We start from the raw sequence: 23,338 nt of genomic DNA, 5'->3' as shown, positions 1-23,338 counted from the left end.
GGCGCAGGTTTTGCCATTCTTGCGGTTGCAGGGGAAGGTGCCGGGAGTGGAGGTTGGGTTGGTGGGGGGTGTGGACCTGATGAGGGAGTCACAGAGGGAGCGGTCTTTGCGGAACGCTGAAAGGGGAGGGGAGGGAAATATATCCCTGTTCGTGGGGTCCGTTTGGAGGTGGCAGAAATGATGAAGGATGAGACGATGATATGGGTTCTGTCCTGGTGGCGGTTAGAGGGGCGGGGCTCAAGGGCAGAGGAGCAAGAAGTGGAGGAGATGCAGTGGAGGGCATCATCGATCACGTCTGGAGGGAAATTGCGGTCTTTGGAGAAGAGGCCACCTGGGTTGTTAGGTGTTGGAACTGGTCTTCCTGGGAGCAGATGCAGCGGAGACGAAGGAATTGGGAATATGGGATGGCGTTTTTACAGGGGGCAGGGTGGGAGGAGGTGTAGTCTAGGTAGCTGTGGGAGTCAGTCGGTTTATAGTAAATGTCCGTGTTGATTCGGTCGCCCGAGATAGAAATCGAGAGGTCTAGGAAGGGGAGGGAGGAGTCTGAGACGGTCCAGGTAAATTTGAGGTTGGGGTGGAAGGTGTTGTTAAAGTGGATGAACTGTTCAACCTCCTCGTGGGAGCACGAGGCAGCGCTGATACAGTCATCGATGTAGTGGAGGAAAAGATGGGGGTGGTGCCAGTGTAGCTGCGGAAGATGGACTGTTCCACATATCCTACGAAGAAGCAGGCATAGCTGGGGCCCATGCGGGTGCCCATGGCAACTCCTTTGGTTTGGAGGAAGTGGGAGGATTGGAAAGAGAAGTTGTTCAGAGTGAGGACCAGTTCAGTCAGTCGAAGGAGGGTGTCAGTGGAAGGGTACAGGTTGGTACGGCGGGAAAGGAAGAACCGGAGGGCTTTGAGTCCTTCATGATGGGGGATGGAGGTGTACAGGGACTGGATGTACATGGTGAAGATAAGGCGTTGGGGACCAGGGAAGCGAAAATCATGGAGGAGGTGGAGGGCTTGTGTGGTATCCCGAACGTAGGTGGGGAGTTCTTGGACTAAGGGGGACAGGACCATGTCGAGGTATGCAGAGATGGGTTCGGTGGGGCAGGAGCAGGCTGAGACAATGGGTCAGCCGGGGCAGTCAGGTTTGTGGATTTTGGGCAGGAGGTAGAAACGGGCGGTGCAGGGTTGTGGGACTATGAGGTTGGAGGCGGTGGATGGGAGATCCCCTGAGGTGATGAGGTTATGGATGGTCTGGGAGCTGATGGTTTGGTGTTGGGAAGTGAGGTCATGGTCAAGGGGGCAGTAGGAGGAGGTATCCTCCTAAAGGTGTAAAGGTCGGTGCGCCAAACTACTACCGCGCCTCCCTTGTCTGCTGGTTTGATAGTGAGGTTGGGGTTTGAGCGGAGGGAGTGGAGGGCTGCACGTTGCGAGGGTGAGAGGTTGGAGTGGGTGAGAGGGGTGGAGAGATTGAGGCAGTTAATGTCACGCCGGCAGTTGGCTATGAAGAGATCGAGGGCAGGTAAGAGGCCAGCAAGGGGTGTCCAGGTGGATGGGGTGTGTTGGAGGCGGGAGAAGGGGTCATCAGAGGGTGGGCGGGAGTCCTGGTTGAAGAAGTCGGTGCGGAGGCGAAGGCGGCGGAAGAATTGTTCGATGTCTCGCCGCGGGTTGAACTCATTAATCCGAGAGCGGAGGGGGATGAAGGTGAGGCCTCTGCTGAGGACTAATCTTTCATCCTCAGAGAGAGGGGTAGTTCTGGAGGGATGGTGAAAACACGGCAGGGCTGGAGCTGGGAATGGGGGGGGGGGGTTAGGCGTGGGGGCGGGAATTGGGGCGGGGACAGAGATCGGGGCGGGGGTGGGGTTCGGTGTGGGGACGGAGATCGGCATGGGGGTGGGGTTAGAGTGAGGACAGAGATCGTTATGGGGGCGGGGTTAGAGTGAGGACAGAGATCGTTATGGGGGCGGGGTTAGAGTGAGGACAGAGATCGGCGTGGGGGTGGGGTTAGGCGTGGTGACAGAGATCAGCGTGGGGGGCGGAGACACATGCGGCGTGGTCATTGTGCAGGTGAGTGATGTCACTGGGGGCGGAAGTGGCTGTGGCGACGGTAGAAACGGTGTTATTCCCGATAGCCGTGGACCCCGCGGAGGTCACGAGTCTGTCGGCAATGGTCTTCCTGGCAATCGTGGAGGCGGTTGTCTGGGCGGCGATCACGGAGGCTGTAAGATTGGGCGGGCGGGGGGGGGGCGGAACCCTCCAACCACAAGGGATGAACTCAGATTTTTCTAGTTTCCTCATTTCCCCTCCCCCCACATTGTCTCAGTCCCAACCCTCAAACTCGGCACCACCTTCCTAACCTGCAATCTTCTTCCTGACCTCTCCGCCCCCACCCCCACTCCGGCCTATTACCCTCACCTTAACCTCCTTCCACCTATCGCATTTCCAACGCCCCTCCCTCAAGTCCCTCCTCCCTACTTTTTATCTTAGCCTGCCATTTCTCATTTAGTATCAAGCCTAAATTCAGTAGTGCCATTAACACATCCGTGGACCTCTGGCCATGTTCCTTCCTCATTTTATCATGCACTATGATATTATCTGAATGGAAAATAATTCCCTGCTTCTTTTGCAGGATTCTAAATATTGCCTTGAGGAAAGTCTGTGGTGCAGAAGAAATCTTCATGATATAAAAACAGAAAGTGCTAGAAAAACGTAGTTAACATTTTGACTCCAGGGTGGCTTCTTCAGGACATGTTTGTGTTCCTATGTAAATGTGGTCCCTGTCTTTCTCGATGATATTGGTTGCAGGTTCTGAAGGTGCTGTTGAAGGAACCTGAGCAAATTGCAGCAGTGTACTCTGTAAATGTTATGACCTGCCGCCTCCGTGTATCAGTGAACAGAATAATTATTGAAAGCGGCCAATGGGCTGCAATGTCCTTGTGATGTCAAGCCTGTTGGGTATAATTGGAGTTGCATTCCTAAATTGGGATTTATAAAGGATGACAGGCGCTGGGCAGACAAGAGATGAGTTAATTGCTATAGAATTCACAACCTTTGACCTTTTTTTTAGCAACAGTGTTTATATGGCTACTCCAGTTCAATTTCTGGTCAATGGTGCCCCTGAAGATGTTGATTAAGTAATGGGGATTAAGTAATGGTAATGCCATTGAATGTCAAGGGGTGATGGTTAGACTATTTCTTGTTAGAAATGGTCATTGCCTGGCACTGGAGGGGCATGAATGTTGCTTCCATTTATTGGCCTAAACCTTAAAAATGTCCACATTGTACTATATATAAACTCTAACTGCTTCAGTAGTTCAGAAGTCCAAAATGGTGCAATCATTGCTAAACAACCTCACATATGACCTCATGATGGAGGGAAGATCATTAATGAAACAGCTGAAGATGGTTGGGCCTAGGACGCTACCCTGAGGAACTCCTGCAGAGATGTCCTGGAGCTGAGATGTTTGAGCTCCAATAACTGCAAACATCCCTGTTTGGCACTGAGAGAGTGATTCTCCCCCAAGATTACCATTGACTCCAGTTTTGTTCAGGCCTGATGATGCTACACTTATTCCAATGTTACTTTGACGTCAAGGACAGTCATCCTCACCTTTTACCTCTAGAGTTCAGCTCTTCCATTTCTGTTTAGATCAAAACTGTAATGAGGTCAGGAGCTGAACACCTCTGGCAGAAACCAGATTGAGTGTCAATGAGCAGGTCATTGTTTTGCAAGCCCCACTAATGTCTCACTTTGATGCTGAGTCTTCCAAGATCTCTTTTTCTTGCCTCTGGAGTCTCCTCTTTTCCTAACTTCCTTTTCTCCATGTCTTACTCTGTCTGAGGAGTCTTCCTGCTTTTCTATTAACAGCATCTATGTAGTTTTCCATGATCCTCTCCCACTTTCTGAATTTTCCCTTTTCATCTATGTTGTGGTATTATTAAACTGTCTTAAAGGTAATTTGCTGGTTCGGTCTGAAATCTATATAGGAGCACAACAGCAGTATCTTTAGCTGACTGACTTCCCTCGAGCTCACCCCACAAATCTCTCCAAATATCTTTCCACCTTTTGGACACTTGCTAAAACCACTGACCAAACAATCTGAATATATTCTTAAAATTAAACGAAGATGCTGGAAACCTGACATAGAAACAAAAATTGCTGGAGAAACTCAGCAAGCCCAGACGTATCTGTGGAGAGAAAGTAGAATTAATGTTTCCGGACCAGAGACCTTTCTTCAGAAGTATTAGTAGCTAGAGAAAGGAGGCATATGTGCTGAAGACAGGGTTGGGGTGGGGTGGTGGAGCTGTGGGGTTAGGAGTAAGCAAACAGATGGAGAAGGAACCCAGAGTGACAGAGAGAAAGATAATTGGACGGATAAAGGGATGGACATTGGTAAGCCAAAAATTACCTTGAGCTTCTAGTTGCTTGCCATTTCAACACTCCACTGTGTGCCCTGGGCAATATTTCCACCTCGGGCCTACTGTAGTGCTCCAGGAAGTTCAGTGCTTGAAGAACAGCACCTCATTTTCTGCAGTCTTCAGCACTCAATGCACCTTCCTTTAAGTCCTTTACTCAACCCCACACACCAGACCCTGTCATCATGTGGGCTGTTTCAGCGCAGCCAGTTCATTTTTACCTACTGACGCTCCCCATTATCAGCCTTTCTTTCCCTGGCTTACCATTATCCATTCCTTTGTCTGCCTAGCTATCTTTCACTCTTTCTGGGCTCTGGCTTCATCTATCACTTACTCCTTCTCCACTAACCCAACCTCACTCTGCGCCTCCACCCACCACGGCCCACCAACCCCCCCACCAAAGACCCCCCTGTCTTCATCATATTTCTTTTCCTAACTACTACTAGTTCTGACAAAGGGTCACTGGACCCGAAAAGGTTGTAGAGTCATACAGCATGGAAATAGACCTTTCTGCTGAACTCACCCATGCTAACCAGGTTTTCTAAACTGAACTAGTCCTATTTGGCTGCGTTTGGACCATATCCCTCTATACCTTTCCTATTTGTGTATCTATCCAAATTTCTTTTAAATATTGTAATTGTACCTGCCTGTACCACTTCTTCTGACAGTTCATTCCACACATGCATCACCCTCTGTGTGAAAACGTTGCCACTCTGATGTCTTTTAAATATTTCCCTTCTCACCTTAAAACTATGTCCTTTAATTGTGCACTCACCTGCCCTGGGGAAAAGACCTTTGTTGTTCATCTTACCCATGCCCCTTGTGATTTTATCAACCTCTATAAGGTCACCCTCAGCCTCTTATGCTCCAAGGAAAAGGTCCCAAGCTATCCAGCCTCTCCTTGTAACTCAAACTCTCCAGTCTCAGCAACATTTTTGTAAATCATTTTTGTACCCTTTTCTGTTTAATAACATCCTTCCTATCGCAAAGTGACTAGGAATGTACACAGGACTCCAAATGTGGCCTTACCAATGTCTTGTACAGCTGTAATATGATGTCACAACTCCTGTACTCACTGCTCTGTCCAATAAAGACAAACATGCCAAATGCCTTCTCCACCACGCTGTCTACCTGTGACACCACTTTCAAGGAACTTTGTACTCACACCACTAGGTCTCATTGTTCGACAACATTCTCCAGGGCCCTAACATTATCTGTGTAAGTCCTGCCTGGTTTGTCTTACTAAAATGTAACACCTCACACTTACCTGCATTAAGCTTCATCTGCCACTCCTTGACCCACTGGCCCAGTTGATCAAGATCCTATTGTATTCTTAGACAACATTCTTCTCTGTTCACTGTCCCACCGATTTTGGTGTCATCTGAAAGCTTACTAACTATGCCTACTATATTCTCAACCAAATCATTATATAAATGATGAACAACAGTAATCCTTGTGGTACACCACTGGTCACAGGCCTCTAATTTGAAAAACAACTCTCTACCACACCCCTCTGTCTCCCATCGTCAAACCATTTTTGTATCTAATTGGCTAGCTCTCCCTGGATGCCACATAATTAATCCCACTAACCAATCTACCAGGGAGTACCTGTCAAAGGCCTTCCTAAAGCCCATGTAGACAGCATCTACTGCCCTGCCTTCATCTATTATCTAGGTTACCTTTTAAAAAAAAATCAGTCAAATTTGTGAAACACAATTTCCCAGACAAAAATCTATACTAACTATCCCTAATCAGTCATTGCCTTTCCAAATGCATGTAGATCCTGTCTCTCAGCATTCCCTCCAATAACTTACCCACCACTGACATCAAGCTCACTGGTTAGTAGTTCTCTGGCATTTCCTTGTAGCCTTTGTGAACTAATGGCACAACATTAGCCATCCTCCAACCTTCTGGCACCTCACCCATGGCTGTTAATGACACAAATATCTCCACCAGAGCCCCCGCAATTTCTTCCCATAATGTCTTGGTATACCTTGATCAGATCCCGAGGATTTATCCACCTTTTGCATTTTAAGAGCTTCAGCACCTCCTCTTCTGTAATGTGGACTCTTTTCAAGACACAGTATTTATTTCCCCAAGTTCCCTGGCTTCCATATCTTTCTCTATGGCAAATGCTGATGAGAAACATTTGGTTAAGACCTCAGCCATCTCCTGTTGTTCAACACATAAAACCTCATTGATCTTTAAGAGGCCATATTCTCTCCCTTGTTACTCTTTTGCCCTTAACATACTTATAGAACATAGAACATAGAAGGATACAGCGCAGTACAGGCCCTTCGGCCCTCGATGTTGCGCCGACCGAATCCTACCTAACCTATACTAGCCCAATAACTTCCAAATGCCTATCCAATGCCCGCTTAAATGACCATAAAGAAGGAGAGTTCACCACTGATACGGGCAGGGCATTCCATGAACTCACAACCCGCTGTGTGAAGAATCTACCCCTAACATCTGTCCTATACCTACCACCCCTTAATTTAAAGCTATGTCCCCTAGTAACACCTGACTCCATTAGCGGTAAAAGGTTCTTAGTATCTACCCTATCTAAACCCCTAATCATCTTATACACTTCTATCAGATCTCCCCTAAACCTTCTCTTCTCCAATGAGAACAGCCCCAAGTGCCTCAGCCTTTCCTCATAAGATTTTCCTACCATTCCAGGCAACATCCTGGTAAACCTCCTCTGCACTCGTTCTAAAGCTTCCACATCCTTCCTATAGTATGGCGACCAAAATACTTGTAGAATTTCTTTAGATTCTCTTTTACCTTATCTGTTAAATCTATCTCAAAACCTCATTTTGCCCTCCTGATTTCACTCTTAAGGGTATTCCTACTTCCCCCCATACTCTCCAAGGGATTCACTTGATCCCAGCTATCTATACACATGACATATGCCTCCTTCTTCTTCTTGACCAGAGCCTCAATATCCCTAGTCATCCAGTGTTCCCTACTCCTGCCAGTCTTGCCCTTCACTCTGAGAGGAACATGCTGGCCCTAAACTCTTGCTATCTTCCTTCTAAAAGCCTCCCACTTGCCAATGTCCTTTTTCCAGCAAGCAGCCTCCCCAGACAACCTTTGGAAGTTCCTGTCTAATACCTGATAGGACTGCTTTCTCTCCACATATACTGCCAGACTGGCTGAGTTTCTCCAGTAATTTCTGTTTTTGTTGAAAATCTCCTTCTGCAGCCTGATGTAATGTTTTGTTTGATAATGCTTCCACAAAGTGCCTTGGATTGCCTTTATACAGAAAAATAATTTTTTGTTCTGAACTCAGATGCATATACTGTATCATCATCCTGTATGATTCCTTCCCAGGTGAAGCATTATGGAGAGGCCTCTGTTCAATTGTGATGGTAACATTTTCACAAAGGTAGTCCAAAAATATCCGCATACGTTAGCTGACAAGAAGCAACTATCTCTCTGTTACGTGATTACTGTGGAAAGGTCATGGTCAGCCAAGTGCACAGTTGTGATGACCCAGTTGCAGGTTTCAATAGCAGAAGGACAAGAAGCAAATTGCTTTACAGTGAATTTGTATAAATTATTCACAATAATGAAAGGTGCAGAGACCTGTGAAGATAATTTTAAAAATCTACAAACTAAAAGTAAATAGGCACTTGAGAAGTAGTCATCATAAAAAGTAATTGACATTTAAAATAAGCCACCAGAGAATGCCATAAACTGCAATTGAACTTACAGTTAAAGAGCAGAGCACCAGTCTTTCTGAATGAAACAGAAGACGACAACTGGCCAACATTCCTGTCATTGAATTCATCAGGCAATAAGGCCACAGTTTTCAAGGAGTGGGAAGGGCTCATTACCTTAAACAAAATGGTGTCAGAGCCTCAATTCCAAGTCCCATTCACAAATCCAGCTTCCACTGTTTCACTGGATGGAAGGTACTCACGGTAGCACTGTGCTCATCCACTCTTCATGGAGATGGTTGCTCGTGTAAAATTACAGCTGTCTTCAAAGACATCTAATTTCATTTCTGCAATTTTCAAAACATGACTCATGGTACTTACATATTTGGATAAAAGATTTAAATTTGGATATGTAATGTATGCTTTCAAAGAGCTAAGGCACCATTTCATAGAGGTCAGGTGTCCTTTGGCAGTGGTCAAGTAACCCTTTGGGATGGTTAAGTGTGGACTCGAACGTCTGTGAAAATATGGACAAGCTCTTTGGAACTGTAAATTCTCAGGCCCTTTAACATGTTGAAAAATAAAATCCAGGCTTTTGTTAGGGGGGAAAGAAAGTTTTTAGTTCACCGTTTGTTAACATAATAACTATTATTGCTTGATTACTACAATAGGTCATCTTCGTCAAAGCAGTAGGCAGAGAACGTTCACAGTTTGATTGACAGCTATAAGAATCTACAAAGAGATAAAATGTCTTGGAAGTAGGACTGTGAATGCAAATGTATAGATTTAATTGGGGATGAAGTTCCTGAATGATTTTTTTTTCATAGGAAATAAAGTATTTAAAGATTTTTAAACAGTATCAATCAAATTTTTAAAAATATAATAATGTCCGCCACAAACATTTAGAACTTTATTTTTTAATTTCATCTTGGCTCCTAAGGTGGGGCCATGGTGGAAACTGGGGGCAAAAACAGAAATTGCAAGGCAATTCATTTCAGATCTCCAGAATCCGCAATTCTTTGTTTATGTTTTAGGAAACTGGGTGAGTTGGCATGGATGGTGTAAAGCCAAAGGGTTGGCAAGAGTTGGCATTGTTTGCACAGGTGCTGTAAAGAGCTATGGGATGAATGGGGAGATAATAACTTGACATTAGTTTGGGTGAAGTTGGCATAGGAACTGTAAAAGATGTGTAGAGGGGTATCGGTTTATATGGAGGATGTGAGGAACTGTGGGGGTGATTGGGGCATGACTTAGCATAGATGGGAGATGAGGTGTGTGTGGAAGGTGAATGGGAGTGAAAGCATGAGAACTGCTTTTGCTTTTATCAATTTTATCATAAATGGAGCAATTTCTTAGAGTAGCAAAACAAGTGTTTAAACAGTCATGTAAAAGCAAAATACTGCAGATGCTGGAAATCTGATGCAAACACAGAATGCTGGAGAAACTCAGCATGTCTGGCAGCCTCTGGGATGGAATGGTGGCTCAGTGGTTAGCACTGCTGCCTCACAGTGCCAAGGACCAGGTTTCAATTCCAGCCTTGGGTGACTGTCTGTGTGGAGTTTGCACATTCTCCCCGTGTCTGCGTACGTTTCCTCCCACAATCCAAAGATGTGCAGGTTAGGTGAATTGGCCATGCTAAATTGCCCATGGTATTAGGTGCATTAGTCAGGGGTAAATGTAGGGGAATTGGTCTGGGTAGGTTACTCTTCGGAGGGTCGGTGTGGACTTGATGGGCTGGTTTTCACATTGTTGGGAATCTAATCTGTAGAGATAGAAACCGAGTTAATGTTTCAGCTCCAGTATGACTCTTCTTCAGAACTGAAAGATGTTGGAAAATAGTTTTTTTAATACTTATGACAGAGTCAAATGATGGTGGAGGACCAATGCAGAGCAGGAAGAAAATAGAAATGCATTGAGGGTGTAAATTAATGTGTTAAAGAGAGAGAATTGATCCTTACTAATAAGTGCAAACTAAACAAGATACAAAAACAACATGGCTGTGGGGCTGGTGGGGGTGGGAGAAAGAATGTAAAAAAAGTATAGAACAATCATAATGTGGTCAATTTCGAAAGTTATTGAGTTCAAAATTGAGATCTCCAGGCTATAAAGTGCCAAGAAAGAAAATGAGGTGTTGTTCCTGAAGCTTGTGTTGTGCTTAGTTTGAACATTGCAGCAAGCCCAGGACAGAAAGGTTGGCATGAGAGCAAGGTGGGCTTACAGAAGTGGCAAGCAACTGGGAGGGAAGAGTCACTCCTGCAGACAAAACAGAGATGTTCCACAAAATGGCCACTCACTTCACTAGTGTAAAGGAGACTGTAATGTGAGCAGCAAATACACTAGACAAGGTTGGAAGAGGTATGCTGCTTCACTGGCAAGGTGTGTCTGGGGCCTTGGACAATGAGGAGGAAGGAGGTGAATGGGCACATGTTACACCTTCTCCAATTGTATGGAAAGATGCCTTAAAAGAGTGAGGAAGCATTAGGAGTGATGGTGGTGTAGACCAGAATTTCACCAAGGGAACAGTTCCCGTGGAATGCTGACAGTGAAGGGAAGGAAAGATATTTTTGGTTGTGGTATCCTGCTGGCCAAACAACAGTCCTGGCACCTGGCAGCCCCTATGAGTCATAGAGTCATAGATATATACAGCGGGGCAACAGACCCTTCGGTCCAACTCGTCCAGATATCCTAACCTAATTTCTTCCCATTTGCCAGCACTTGGCCCAAATCCCTCCAAACCCTTCCTATTCATATACTCAACCAGATGCCTTTTAAATGTTGCAATTGTATCAGTCTCTCTCACTTCCTCAGGCAGCTCATTCCATACATGCACCACCCTCTGTGTGAAAAAGTTGCCCCTTAGGTCTCTTTTCTATCTTTCCCCTCTCACCCTGAACCTATTCTGTCTAGTTCTGGACTCGCCCACCCCAGAGAAAAGACCTTGTCTGTTTATCCTATCCATGCTCCTCATGATTTTATAAACCTCTATACGGTCATCCTTCAGCCTCCGACGCTCCAGGGAAAACAGCTCCAGCCTGTTCAGCCTCTCCCTACAGCTCAAATCCTCCAAATCTGGCAACATCCTTATAAATCTTTTCTGAACTCTTTTAAGTTTCACAACATCTTTCCGACAGGAAGGAGACCAGAGTTGCACGCAATATTCCAAAAGTGGCCCAACCAATGTCCTGTACAGCTGCAACATGACCTCTCAACTCTTGTTCTCAATACTCAATAAAGGAAAAAACACCAAACGCCTTCTTCATTATCCTATCTACCTGAGACTCTATTTTCAAGAAACTATGAGCCTGCACTCCAAGGTCTCTTTGTTCAGCAACACTCTCTAGGACCTTACCATTAAGTGTATAATTCCTTTCTGATTTGCTTTTCCAAAGTGCAGCATCTCACATTTATCTAAATTAAACTCTATCTGCCATTTCTCAGCCCATTGGTCCATCAAATCATGATCCCGCTGTAATCTGAGATAACCTTCTTTGCTGTCCACTACACCTCCAATTTTGGTGTCATCTGCAAACTTACTAACTATACCGCCTATGTTCACATCCAAATCATTTATATAAATGATGAGAAGCAGTGGACCCAGCATTGTTCCTGTGGCACTCCACTGGTCACAGACCTCCAGTCTGAAAAGCAACCCTCCACCACCACCCTCTGTCTTCTATCTTTGAGCCAGTTCTGTACCTAAATGGCTAGTTCTCATTTTATTCCCTGAGATTGAATCTTGCTAACCAGTCTCCCACGAGGAACCTTGTTGAACGCCTTACTCAAGTCCATATAGATCACGTCCACATCTCTTCCCACAGCAATCTGCTTTGTTATTTCTTCAAAGAAATCAGAAAAGTTTGTGAGGTATGATTTCCCACCCACAAAGCCATGCTGACTATCCCTAATCAATCCTTGCCTTTCCAAATACATGTACATCCTGTCCCTCAGGATTCCCCCCAACAACTTGCCCACCACTGACATCAGGCTCACTGGTCTATAATTCCCTGGCTTGTCCTTACCACCCTTCTTAAACAGTGGCATCACGTTAGCCAGCCTCCAGCCCTCCAGCACTTCACCTGTGACTATCGATGATACACATTTCTCAGTAGGAGGCCCAGCAATCACTTCCCTAGCTTCCCACAGAGTTCTAGGGCAGACCTGATCAGGTCCTGGGGATTTATCATTTGGATATTTATGCATTTCAAGACATCCAGCACTTCCTCCTCTGTAATATGGACATTGTCAAGAGGCTGGCACAGAATTGTTTCCAAAGGCTGTGGGCATGATCTCTGTTAGCAGCACCCCCTAATTATTTTCCTCTGACATGGGCAGCACAGTGGCACATGGCCCAGTGATTAGCACTGATGCCTCACTCTGTCATGGAACCGGTTTCGATTCCAGCCTCCGGTGAGCGTCTGTGCAGGATTTGCACATTCTCCCTGTGTCTGTGTGGGTTTCCTCTGGGTGCTTGGTTTCCCCCACAATCCAATGCTATGCAGGCTAGGTGGGTTAGCCATGGTAAACACAGGGTTATAGAGATAGGGTGGGATTTGGGTCGGGGTTCGTTGCTCTTTGGAGGGTTGGTGCAGACCCAATGGGCTGAATGGCCTCTATTTGCACTGCAATGATTCTATGGGTTTCCTTTCACCATGTCGTGTTTGTGGTGTCAGGAATTTGGCCTGTTCTACATGTGGTGATCTGATATACATACCTTCAAAAACGTATGCCTTAAATCACTGCCAATTGTAATTCTTTTGCTAAAGGAACATTTGCAATGTTTGTTTTAGCAGTAACAAGAACCTGACCTTGCATGATTACTTTCTACGTACTTGCAAACATTTCAATTAAGTTATTTAATTGAAGAAAGGGGAGTTATAAGACATCAGCTGCAACAATAATGCATAATTCTAATAATAACAATGCGCAATGGAAAGCAGAACTGTACTTAATGGCACCTCTCATTTTGACAAGGTCTGACATTGACATTGTATTTGCACAAGTGCAAGGAGTTCTCCCCCTAGTGTTGTGACATGAACTAACTCAGTCCAGAAAATGCAGGGAAGCTGCGAGATTTTACTGACTATTACTTTTTAATGTTCTCTCTTTGCATTCCTAACTTCCCTTTTAGTTTCATTTCTGTATTTCGTATATTCTGTGGTATTGCAATCTGAGGACCCAACATAAACTTCCCTTTTTTTCTGCCATATCCAAATGAGTAAATTCTTCACCATCCTAGTCACACACCTCTGCAGGAACATATAATTCCCTTTATCTCCTCCTTGAATATATCTCACTTACTTTTAAGTCTCTGTTTCCAGTCCACTTTTGTAAAATTACATCTCATCTTAGCAAACTGATTTTTCCTCAATTTAGAACCTTTAGTCTTGTCATTTTTCAAGATTATGTGAAATCTAACTGATTTATGATCATTGCCATTAAGCTAATCCTCCCGTTTCTTCCTGTCCAGCTTCAACCTCTGAAGCTGTCTTCGATTGTCATGTCTATTGTTAAGCATTAAAATAACTAAAAACAACTGGTCTCCCTCATATAGGATGTTGTGAAACTTCAAAAAGTTCAGAAAAGATTTAAAAGGACATTGCCAAGGTTGGAGATTTGAGCTATAGGGAGATGCTGAATAGGCTAGGGCTGTTTTACCTGGAGCATCAGAGGCTGTGACCTTATAGAGGTTCATAAAATCATGAGAGGCATGGATAGGGTAAATAGACAATGTCTTTTCCCTGGAGTGGGGGAATCCAGAACTAGAGGGCATAGATTTAGGGTGAGAGGGGAAAAATTTAAAAGGGACCTGAGGGGCAACCTTTCCACACAGAGGGTAGTGAGTATATGGAGTGAGCTGCCAGAGGAAGTGGTAGAGGCTGGTACAATTACAACATTTAAAAGATATCTGGATAGGTAAATAAATAGGAAGAGTTTGGAGGGATATTGTCCAAGTGCTGAAAAATGGGACTAGATTAATTTAGGATACCTCGTCAGCATGGATGAGTTGGACTGAAGAGACTGTTTCTGTGCTGTACATCTTGATGACTCTAAGAGTCTATAAACTTTAAGGACTCTATGCTATCTATACATTTTTCATTGATTTTATTCTGGAATAAACTGCATGATGTGTTGCCAATCATCACAGATCAATTGTATATTGGAGAGAATAGAATCCCTTTCAGTTCCAGAACATGGCAGAGTTGAAATGAAGCACTTTTCTTAAGATTAGATTCCCTACAGTATGGAAACAGGCCCTACGGCCCAACAGGCCCACATTAACCAACCTGGACCCATTCCCGTACATTTACCCCTGACGAATGTATCTAACACTATGGGTAATTTAGCATGGCCAATTCGCCTGACCGGCACATCTTTGGATTGTGGAAGAAAACCCACACAGACATGGGAGAATGTGCAAACTCCACACAGACAGTCACCCAAGGTCAGAATAAAACCTGGGTCCCTTGCGCTTTGAGGTAGCAATGCTAACCCCTGAGCCACCGTGCCACCCTCAAACTTTAACCAATGTCTGTACCATCAATAGCATTCTGCACAATGGGGAAGCCTGCAATCCTTGTAATGTACCTGCCTCCTTGGCCAACTTACCTTTAGCAAAATAGAGTAATGGATCTGTCTTTTGCAGAGAGAATCTCAGTGATTGCCTTTTGGCAGCAGTGAGCTGCAAACGGTGAGGTATTGCAAATATCTTCATCCCAATGGGAGCCAGATTAGCACCATTTTCACCATCACAGGCAGTGGTATGGCAGCCCTTGCTCTGCACCCAGGTTGGAGTTGAGACAACAACGATGGCAGAGTTCAGTGAGGACCTCTGTAGTGAAGTGGAGTCATCTCAAACGTTGGTTGTTCTTGAGGTTCAGTTAAAAGATTTTCTCTTTTCTTTGCCCAGACACTGCTCTATTCTCAGGCAGTAGAGCTAAATGTTTGCCTTGTTAAAAGAGCTGATAGTTGCAAAGGAGTTAACGTTGAAATTCCATCCAAACCCCTGATGACGCAGCCTCACATGAGGCCCCTGTGGAAATTAATGTGTCATCTTCGTTTGGCGTGCTTGCCTTCATTGCTCAGACCATTGAGGCTAGGGCTTGGGACATCATGTTGTGTGGTTGTACAGGACATTGGTGAGGTCACTGGTGGAGTACTGTGTATAGTTCTGGTCGCTTTGCTATGGGAAGGATTTACTAAATTGGAGGCGATGCAATAAAGATTTATAATGATGTTACTGGGATGAGAGGGTTTGAGTTGAAAGGAGAAGTTGGATAGGCGGGGGCGTTTTTCACTGGAGGATAGGAGTTTGAGGGGTAACCTGAGAAAAGTTTATCAAATCATGAGGGACATGGAGAAGGTGAATAACAAAGGTCTTTTCTCTGGCGTTAGTGAGTTCAAAAATAGAGGGCATAATTTTAAGGGGAGAGGAGAAAGATTTAAAAGAAACATTTGCACACAGAGGTTGGTCCATATGTGGAATGAACTGCTAGAGGAAGTGATAGATACAGGTACGGTTACAACATTTAAAAGACATTTGGAGAGATACATGAATAGGAAAGGTTTAGAGGGATTTGGGCAAATGGGGCTCGTTTAGCTTGGGAAATTTGGTTCACATGGATGAGTTTGACAGAAGAGTCTGTTTCTATGCTGTAAGAATCTATGACTGTATCACTGGTTCCCGATAGTCTTTGTAACTGCATTGAAATTGCAATGTAACTTGTAGATCCTGCTAGTATGCAGTAAGCTCCATCCTGTTATGTAAGACAAGTGTCTCCTTTATTCAGGCACATTAGTGGTTTATCATTCGTTGCTGCTCATTAGATAAACCCTTGGGCTCAGTCGAGAGAGGAGAATTCATTCAAAGCTATGTGTTCAGAGTGGAGGGGTGAAGACCTCTCCAACTCCCGTCCATCTCTCTAACCTCCCACACAATTTTTGGTGCTGAGAACTGGAATGTGTACCTTGGAAGCTGGGTCCTGAATACTGCTCACCGACTGAGTTCCTGCACCAGGAGCTGAAGAGTAGCCCCTGAAGAAGAAAATACCAGTGTTGTTCCTGCCGATACTGGAAACCTGCGGCCTACTGGTGGGAGAGAACAAGGCAGATAGACAGACAGACAGGAGGAGAGAGTCAAGGTTACATGACCACTGAACTGCTAGCTCACTGACCTGAAAGCAGAATGAAGAGAAAGAGAACATTGAGTGGAAGATTTTTCCAAAGACTTTCTCATCAGGATTTGGGTGCTCTCTGCATCTTTTCTGTGTTTTTGGTGCAGAAAGAGGGTGTCAGGAAGGGAAGAGCAGAAGTAGAGTTATAGAGGTCTACAACACGGCAATTGTTGTAGACTTTGACTCATTGAGTCTCCACCAGTCAAAAACAATAACTATCTGAATCTCATTTTCCAGCACTTGGTCCATAGCCTTGTATACTTTTGTGTCACAATTGCATATCTAAACATTTCGTACAGGTTATAATGGCTTCTGTCTTTAACCACCCATATGGCAGTGAGTTCCAGATTCGCAACACCTTCTGGGTGAAAATTCTTTCCTCATATCCCTTCTAAATATCCCACCCCTTACCTTCAATCCATACCTCCAGTCCTTGATCCCTCCACCAACAAGACATGTTCTTTCCTGCCTACTCTATCTATGTTTTATATGTCAATCATGTATTGAGAGGTGGCACAGTATTGTTTAGCATTGCTGCCTCACAGAACCAGGGACTCTGGCTTGATTCCAGCCTCTGGCAACTGTGTGAAGTTTTCACATTCTCCCCATGTCTGCAAGGGTTTCTACTGGGTGCTCCTGCATCGTCTCACAGTCCAAAGATGTGCAAGTTAGGTGGATCAGTCAAGGCTAAACATTGAATTATTGGAATTGGGCTTGGGGGCTGGTCTAAGTGAGATAACCTTTGGAGGGTTGCTGCAGACATAGTGTCCTCATTCTGCACATTAGAATTCTATTCTACTCTGCATGTTTCCCCCCACCACACCTCTGTTTCCTCTGCTCTGAAGGAACATAATTGCGTGTGTGTGTATATTGTGGAAAAACTTAGATTAACAACCCTTCATGGGCCAGTGAAAGATGCTCATTGAAGATTGGGCTATTTCAATTGAATTCCTCCTTAAGAAACCTTTGGGAGATTGCGTGAACGCCTGAATAGTCCTAATTATTCAGGTGAAGAAGGTCCTTCCTCTCTGAAGGAGAAGACCAGACGCATAGTGACCTACCCCTCCAGAGGTCTTCCCTGCACCTGCTTGTAACCATCAATTCCCTCCGTCAACCATTGTAGTTTCTCTCTCTATTTCCATCTCTCTCTGACTGGGAGAAGATTATTGGTTTTCACTTTACATTCTTCAAAACATTATTTTTCAAAACAGGAAATGTTCATTGCTAGCCAAATGGCAACTCCATTTGTGCTAGGTCAGGACCCTCCAAAACCTGTGGGAGAAGTACCAGCTTTTTCCATTCCTACTATCCCCATTACTCCATTGGAAATAATTCCATGAGAGCCAGTATCTCATCATTAAGTCACTCTTTATTGTAAATGATAGTGCATAGTACATGACTCTGACCCAGCTAGCACACAGCCAGCTCCTAGAGTGATCGGAACCTCTGACACTCCTGTTTAGGTTTGTCAGCCAGGGCTCCCTGACTGGACCAGATTAACAGCTCTAATCAGGAATTTTATATTCTATGACCTCCACCTGGCTACCTCTTTCTAATCACTACACTGTCAACCTTTCACTTATTGATGGGAAAATGAGGTGTTAGAGCTATATTTGAGGCTTATGTGAAACTATTGAGGCTTGTGTGAAACTGTGGCTAGTGTTGTCAGTCCTTCATCCAATGTTCCAGCCTCAAGAATGTACAAGAGAAGTTGTGTTATTCTTTAGGACCAAGCAGGCAGGCTTTAGAGAAAGGGCTTACTGTATATGGGGTGTTTCTGCAAGTGGGCATATTATTATATGTCCTGCCTTTCATTCTGTTGGTCCTGTTCCTCCCCCACCTTCACAACTGGGTGATCACCTCTGCTTGATCTCAGCTAGGCCAGCATATACAACATTTACTCCATCCTGCACAAAGTCTTTATTGACCCGGTCCTGTTTCTCAAAGGCAAGGTGGGGGGGGTGGGGGGGTAAGATTATTGTGTAGTAAAAAAATACCTACCTACTGTGTCTTTTAAGATGGTGGGGAGCATTAAATGCCAGGTCCACAAAGAGGAAGAGGCTATTTGAGGATAATTAGAGGCACTCACACCTTAAAGACTATCAAAGCCACTCAGGATGCACCCCCACACCTCCCTCCCACTGCAAATATGGCAAGGGGACTTACCCCAACTGCCAGTGAGATTGGGGCAGAATGTCCATGGGGAAGAATGGAGCTGAAGGAAGCCAAACATTTGGAGGTGGCAGCCCCAAATGGCCCCCCTTCTGGCCTTGAGCCTGTGCTGCCCCACCCCCTGATAACACCTTTGTGTGTGTGTGTGTGTCATATCAGGACATGGACAATAATATGGCACTAGGCCTGTCAAATCAGCACATGATCCTGAGCCTCTCTATGGATCTGCCGAGTCAGCAGGTGACCCTGAGGCCCACACTTGGCCTATTGAATCAGCACATGACCCTGAGCCCCACTCTGGACATGTCAAGTAAGCAAATGATCCTGACCCTGGAACCCACATATCCATGGGGTAAAAAGAAAATGGAGTGGGGGGGGGGTAAGTTGGGAGGGGGGCACAGGTGGCATCTGTTGAAATGGGGTTCTCACTTACTCGCTTGGAAAGTATACAAGTTGAGGAGCTCATAAGCAAGATCAACTCCATCTCTGACAAGGCAGCGGTGCCCCTTGATGGGGGAATCAGTGGATGGCTAACCTTTGTTGCTGGGATACAGTCAACAGGCTATTGGTCACTTGTACGATTTACCATTTCCTTTCCAGTCTATTGGCTCAGCTCAGAAAGCCTCTGGTTTGGATTGGAATAAGAAGCAGCAGTTTGAAACATTACTCAATGGGCTGAAGTCCTCCAAGGGAGTTAATGGAAGTTTGTTTATATTGTTGGGCGTTAGGACAGGAGAAGGAACATCTTTAAAAATTGAGCAGTAGCTAAAATGAGCAAGTCTTTTTTTTATTTTCAGTTAAAACCTTCGAAGTTTGAATCAAAGGAGACCTACCTAAAATCAGTGGTGAGAATAGTTTCTCCCAGTCAAAGGGGTTTGTTGGAGGAGTTAAAGGGACATGTAACCTCAGTATAAGGTTTCATTTTGTGAAAACCTCCAGACCAGGAGTGTTTGGTTAGAAGTAGCTATTAAAAGCTGAGAAAATCTAAGAAGCAGCTAAGGCAGCCTACAGATCAGATTAGGAAGGGAATGATCTCTTGATTTTGATTAACTGTATATTGATGGTGTTGAGGAATAGGCGAGATTATAATTTGCTGTGTGAAATATTTTCAACTGTGATACAGTAGGTTTTAATGAAATTCATTAAATTTAAATGCATCAATTTCTTTTGTGATTTGGCTTTTGTTTCAATTCCCCGTAGGAACTGAATTATATTAGTTAATAATTAGACCCTAATTACATTTGATTTGTTTATTTTAAAATAGTAGAAATGAAGACTGGTAGCAGCATTATACCTCAACCACGAACCATCAGTGGTTGGGACTATAACATGTAATAGTGATCAGTGATGATCACTACGTAAATATGTCAAGGTAACAATGGCAAAAAATTTGTCACTGAAGAAAATAATTTTAGAAGAAAAGCAATTTGTCACATTCGTTGCTTTAAGAGTGAGTCAGCAGCCTCAAATAGTTGAGGATGGAATCAACACTCAATATTGCTTGCAAGACGTAGGTTTTAAAGAGCTGTGGAAAAAGGGATTTATTTCAAGTTTGGCTGACTTATATGGAGTGGTTTCTGTAAAAGAGACCATTGAAAGTCAACTGTGGACATTGAAGATTTCTTTCAAAAACCTTTCCATGATTCCTAAGAACAAGCTGAGTTTGAGAAAAGCTTGCTATGAACAACCTGCCATTTCTGGAAAAGAAGACCTTGTATATCAATGCAGGGCGAAACCTATTTATTCCTTTGGAAATGATTGAAAGAAGATCTCAAGATTGTGTTTCCCAAACAAATTGAATCTGCAGGACTTCACAGATAACTGTGTGTGATTTTAATGAATTGAATGTACATCCTGGAACATCAAAGTTAAGGACTCCAAAATATCCAATGTTTTATGCTTATGCCTTCAGTAGTAATCTATTGGCCAAAGTCTTAGGGAAAACCAATCTCTGCAGACAAATCAGATTTTTTTTTCCCCTGATGTGTATTTTTCTGTTACATGTGTGTTTTGGGGTTATTTAGATAGAAATGCATTTATACTTCTGTATTCCTAACTCTGTGTGTTTACCAATCATTGACTCATTATTTAATAAGCTTTCCTTTGATAACAAATCCATAGTTTATTAAGAATCCTGTTTGACAGAATATTTTGTTTAAAACCTGATATAGATGAGGTATTTAATTGGTCCACTCAGTAACTAGAGAAAGTATTTTCGTTTGACATTGTGATCTTTGGATTCATGGGATGAGAATGATAGGACACATGTCCAGCCTCAGACATAATTAAAAGTGGAAGGTCATAGTGGGACATTCAACAAGGACATTGTTTAATTAGAAATGTGATGGCAATAATTGGAATATGATAAACAGAGTTTCTTGTGCATTATTACATCAAAATGGCTTTGGCAGTAGTTCTAGAAGTAGAAGATTTGTGAAGAGTGGTAGACTATTTGAATTGGCTAGGAAGTCTGAGTTAGAATTAACAGTAGGAACTTGCAAGTAGTTGAGGTAATAGCACAACAGTTGTAATTTGAAGAAAAGCAAAACAAACTTGACGCAGAGTCTATTGCACTAGTGAGAATTCAATTGCAGATGGAGCAGCTTGAAGTAAAATTGGAAATGACAATTAAAAAGTCTGAATTTTGGGGGAGAAAAGAAAGAGAAAGGACATTTCAGGCAAGAGAAAGTAGAGAGTGAGACACAGACAGAGAGAGAGAGATAAAGGGAGAGCACAAGCTTGAAAGGCTGAAATTAAAAGCGGGTAAATGACTCCAGGGAATATTCTGACACAGATTGAGTGTTATTCAAGATCCACTGCGGGGGTGGGGAATGTTGGGTGGTTTGGTCAAATTAGTGAAATTCCTCCCAACAGTTAGTGAAAAGGGCACCGGGGCATATTTTTCATTTCCTTTGAAAATACAGCTAAGTACGTGAAGCAGCAAAAAAAAACTGGGCATTGCTTGTGCCAAGCTAATAGGCAAGAAAAGCATATGACACTTATGATTCGCTTTCTGAGGAAATGTCTTTAATTTAAGAAGTGCCTATAAAAGCAGTTCTCAGTGCATACCAGTTGATCCCTGAAGCTTGCAGGCAGGAATTTTGAAATATCCCAAAGCAGCCTGGGCAGATCTATATAGGATTTGTGGGAGTGAATCTCAATAACTTTGACTGCGGGCTGTGGTATTAATGATCAAGCCATCACCTCTGGGGTATGAAATACCAGAATGGTAATTTTCTCAGAAGAATTTAAAATATCATTCCCTCCATTGGTAAGAAGTGACAGATAAAACCAGCAGTTTGCAGCAGCAAGCCAGGCAGTGGAACTAGTTGATAATTGTGAGCTGGTCGACAAATTCAAGCCATTTTACCATCAGCTCTAAAGGCCTGAGAATAAACGTTGGGATAATAACAGATGAGAAAATCATCAGGGATGAGAAAGGACAGCTGGGAGTGCCTGATGACCTCTCTGTCAGCTCAGCAAAGAAGGTGATGAGGGTAGATGTCATGTCCAAAGGCTTAAAGGTGTCCACTGTCACTAGCTGGAAGCCATTAGTTAAAGCCATAGGATTTGTACAAGGTCAGTTCAGAGAATGGAACTCTGACGGCAGCAGAGACCAAGTATAAACACTGTTGTTAACAGAGGCAACTTAAACAAGGTAACTGTGATTTGAAAAGAATTCTTGTCCAAAGGAAAAAGTCCTTACTCATCAAATGAGGCAAGTAAGTGTTCGTAAAAAGCATTAGCAGAATTTTTATCCTACTACCTTTATATTGAGTACACCTAATGGTTGAAATGGTAACTGTTAGGATCATCCATGGTTTACACATGGACAAAGCTAACTTATCCCCTGAGAATAATTAGCCAGGGATAAAAGCTGTAATTTTTCCAATAGAAAGTGAAGCCAAGGAAACAACAGTTACATGAAAAGGGCTTCAGAATTTTTTCCTGTATTATTAGTGACCAGAGTAATTGTTAAACAAAGTACATTGTCAGAGATCATGTTGGTAACATAGATGTCTGGTTTTCTGAAAACTGTTAGGGATTTGGATAACCTGAAGGAATTGTTCAAAAATGTCCTCTCTGACTGTGGCTCAGCCACAATGATCCAGAACTGAGATGAAGCTGAGAGAGTACTGGACATTCTTGTGGTAGACCATTTCAGAATCCAGAAAACTGAAGCACATGGAATTCAATATTTATGTTGGCTTGGTCTTCACACAGTTATAAAATATACCACATGTGCCAGGTAGTGGGAAATTTACAATAAAATGGGTATCTTTAATTTTCACTCCTAATTTTTGAGGAAACATTTGGTACGGTGTTGGTGAATGTGTAGGATCTTAACAGAAGTGGGCGACATGGTGGCTCGGTAGTCATCACTGTTGCCTGACAGCGCCAGGGACCTGGTTCGATCTCAGCCTTTGGTGACTGTCTGTGTGGAGTTTGCACATTCTCCCTGTGTCCACATGGGTTTCCTCCAGGTGCTCTGGTTTCCTCCCACAATCCAATGTTGTGCAGGTTAGGTGAAATAGTCATGCTAAATTGCCCTATAGTGTTCAGATTGTTAAGGGCATTAGTCGGGGTAAATGTAGAGTAATAGGGTAAGGGAATGGGCCTGGGTGGGTGACTTTTCAGAAGGTTGGTGTGGACTTGTTGTTTCCATACTGTAGGGTACCTCTGAGAAAACCAAAGTAGGATGCCAATGTATCCTTACTATTATGGATATAACTACTCAGTTTGCTGATGCCTTTCCCTTGAAAACAATCAGCAATAATTGAATAGTAGTTAATCCAGTTTTTTATTTGGTATGGATTACCAATGGATAGCAAGTTCCAATTTCACATCTAAAACATTGTGGCAAGTTATGAGCAGTCTGTGTATAAATACAGTCACAGTCTTTTGCCTATCATTTAGAGATACGAG

At 43.7% G+C, this 23,338-nt stretch overlaps 1 long non-coding RNA gene across 1 annotated transcript in view; it reads right to left on the bottom strand.

The window, feature by feature from the left end:
* Positions 1–23,338, bottom strand: part of LOC132815986 (uncharacterized) — a 52,481-nt gene that overhangs the window by 6,766 nt on the left and 22,377 nt on the right. The window lies entirely within an intron of this gene.

The sequence above is a fragment of the Hemiscyllium ocellatum genome, chromosome 5 (genome assembly GCF_020745735.1).
Source record: "Hemiscyllium ocellatum isolate sHemOce1 chromosome 5, sHemOce1.pat.X.cur, whole genome shotgun sequence".
Classification (NCBI taxonomy): domain Eukaryota; kingdom Metazoa; phylum Chordata; class Chondrichthyes; order Orectolobiformes; family Hemiscylliidae; genus Hemiscyllium; species Hemiscyllium ocellatum.
This window is presented reverse-complemented; position numbering and strand designations above follow the sequence as displayed.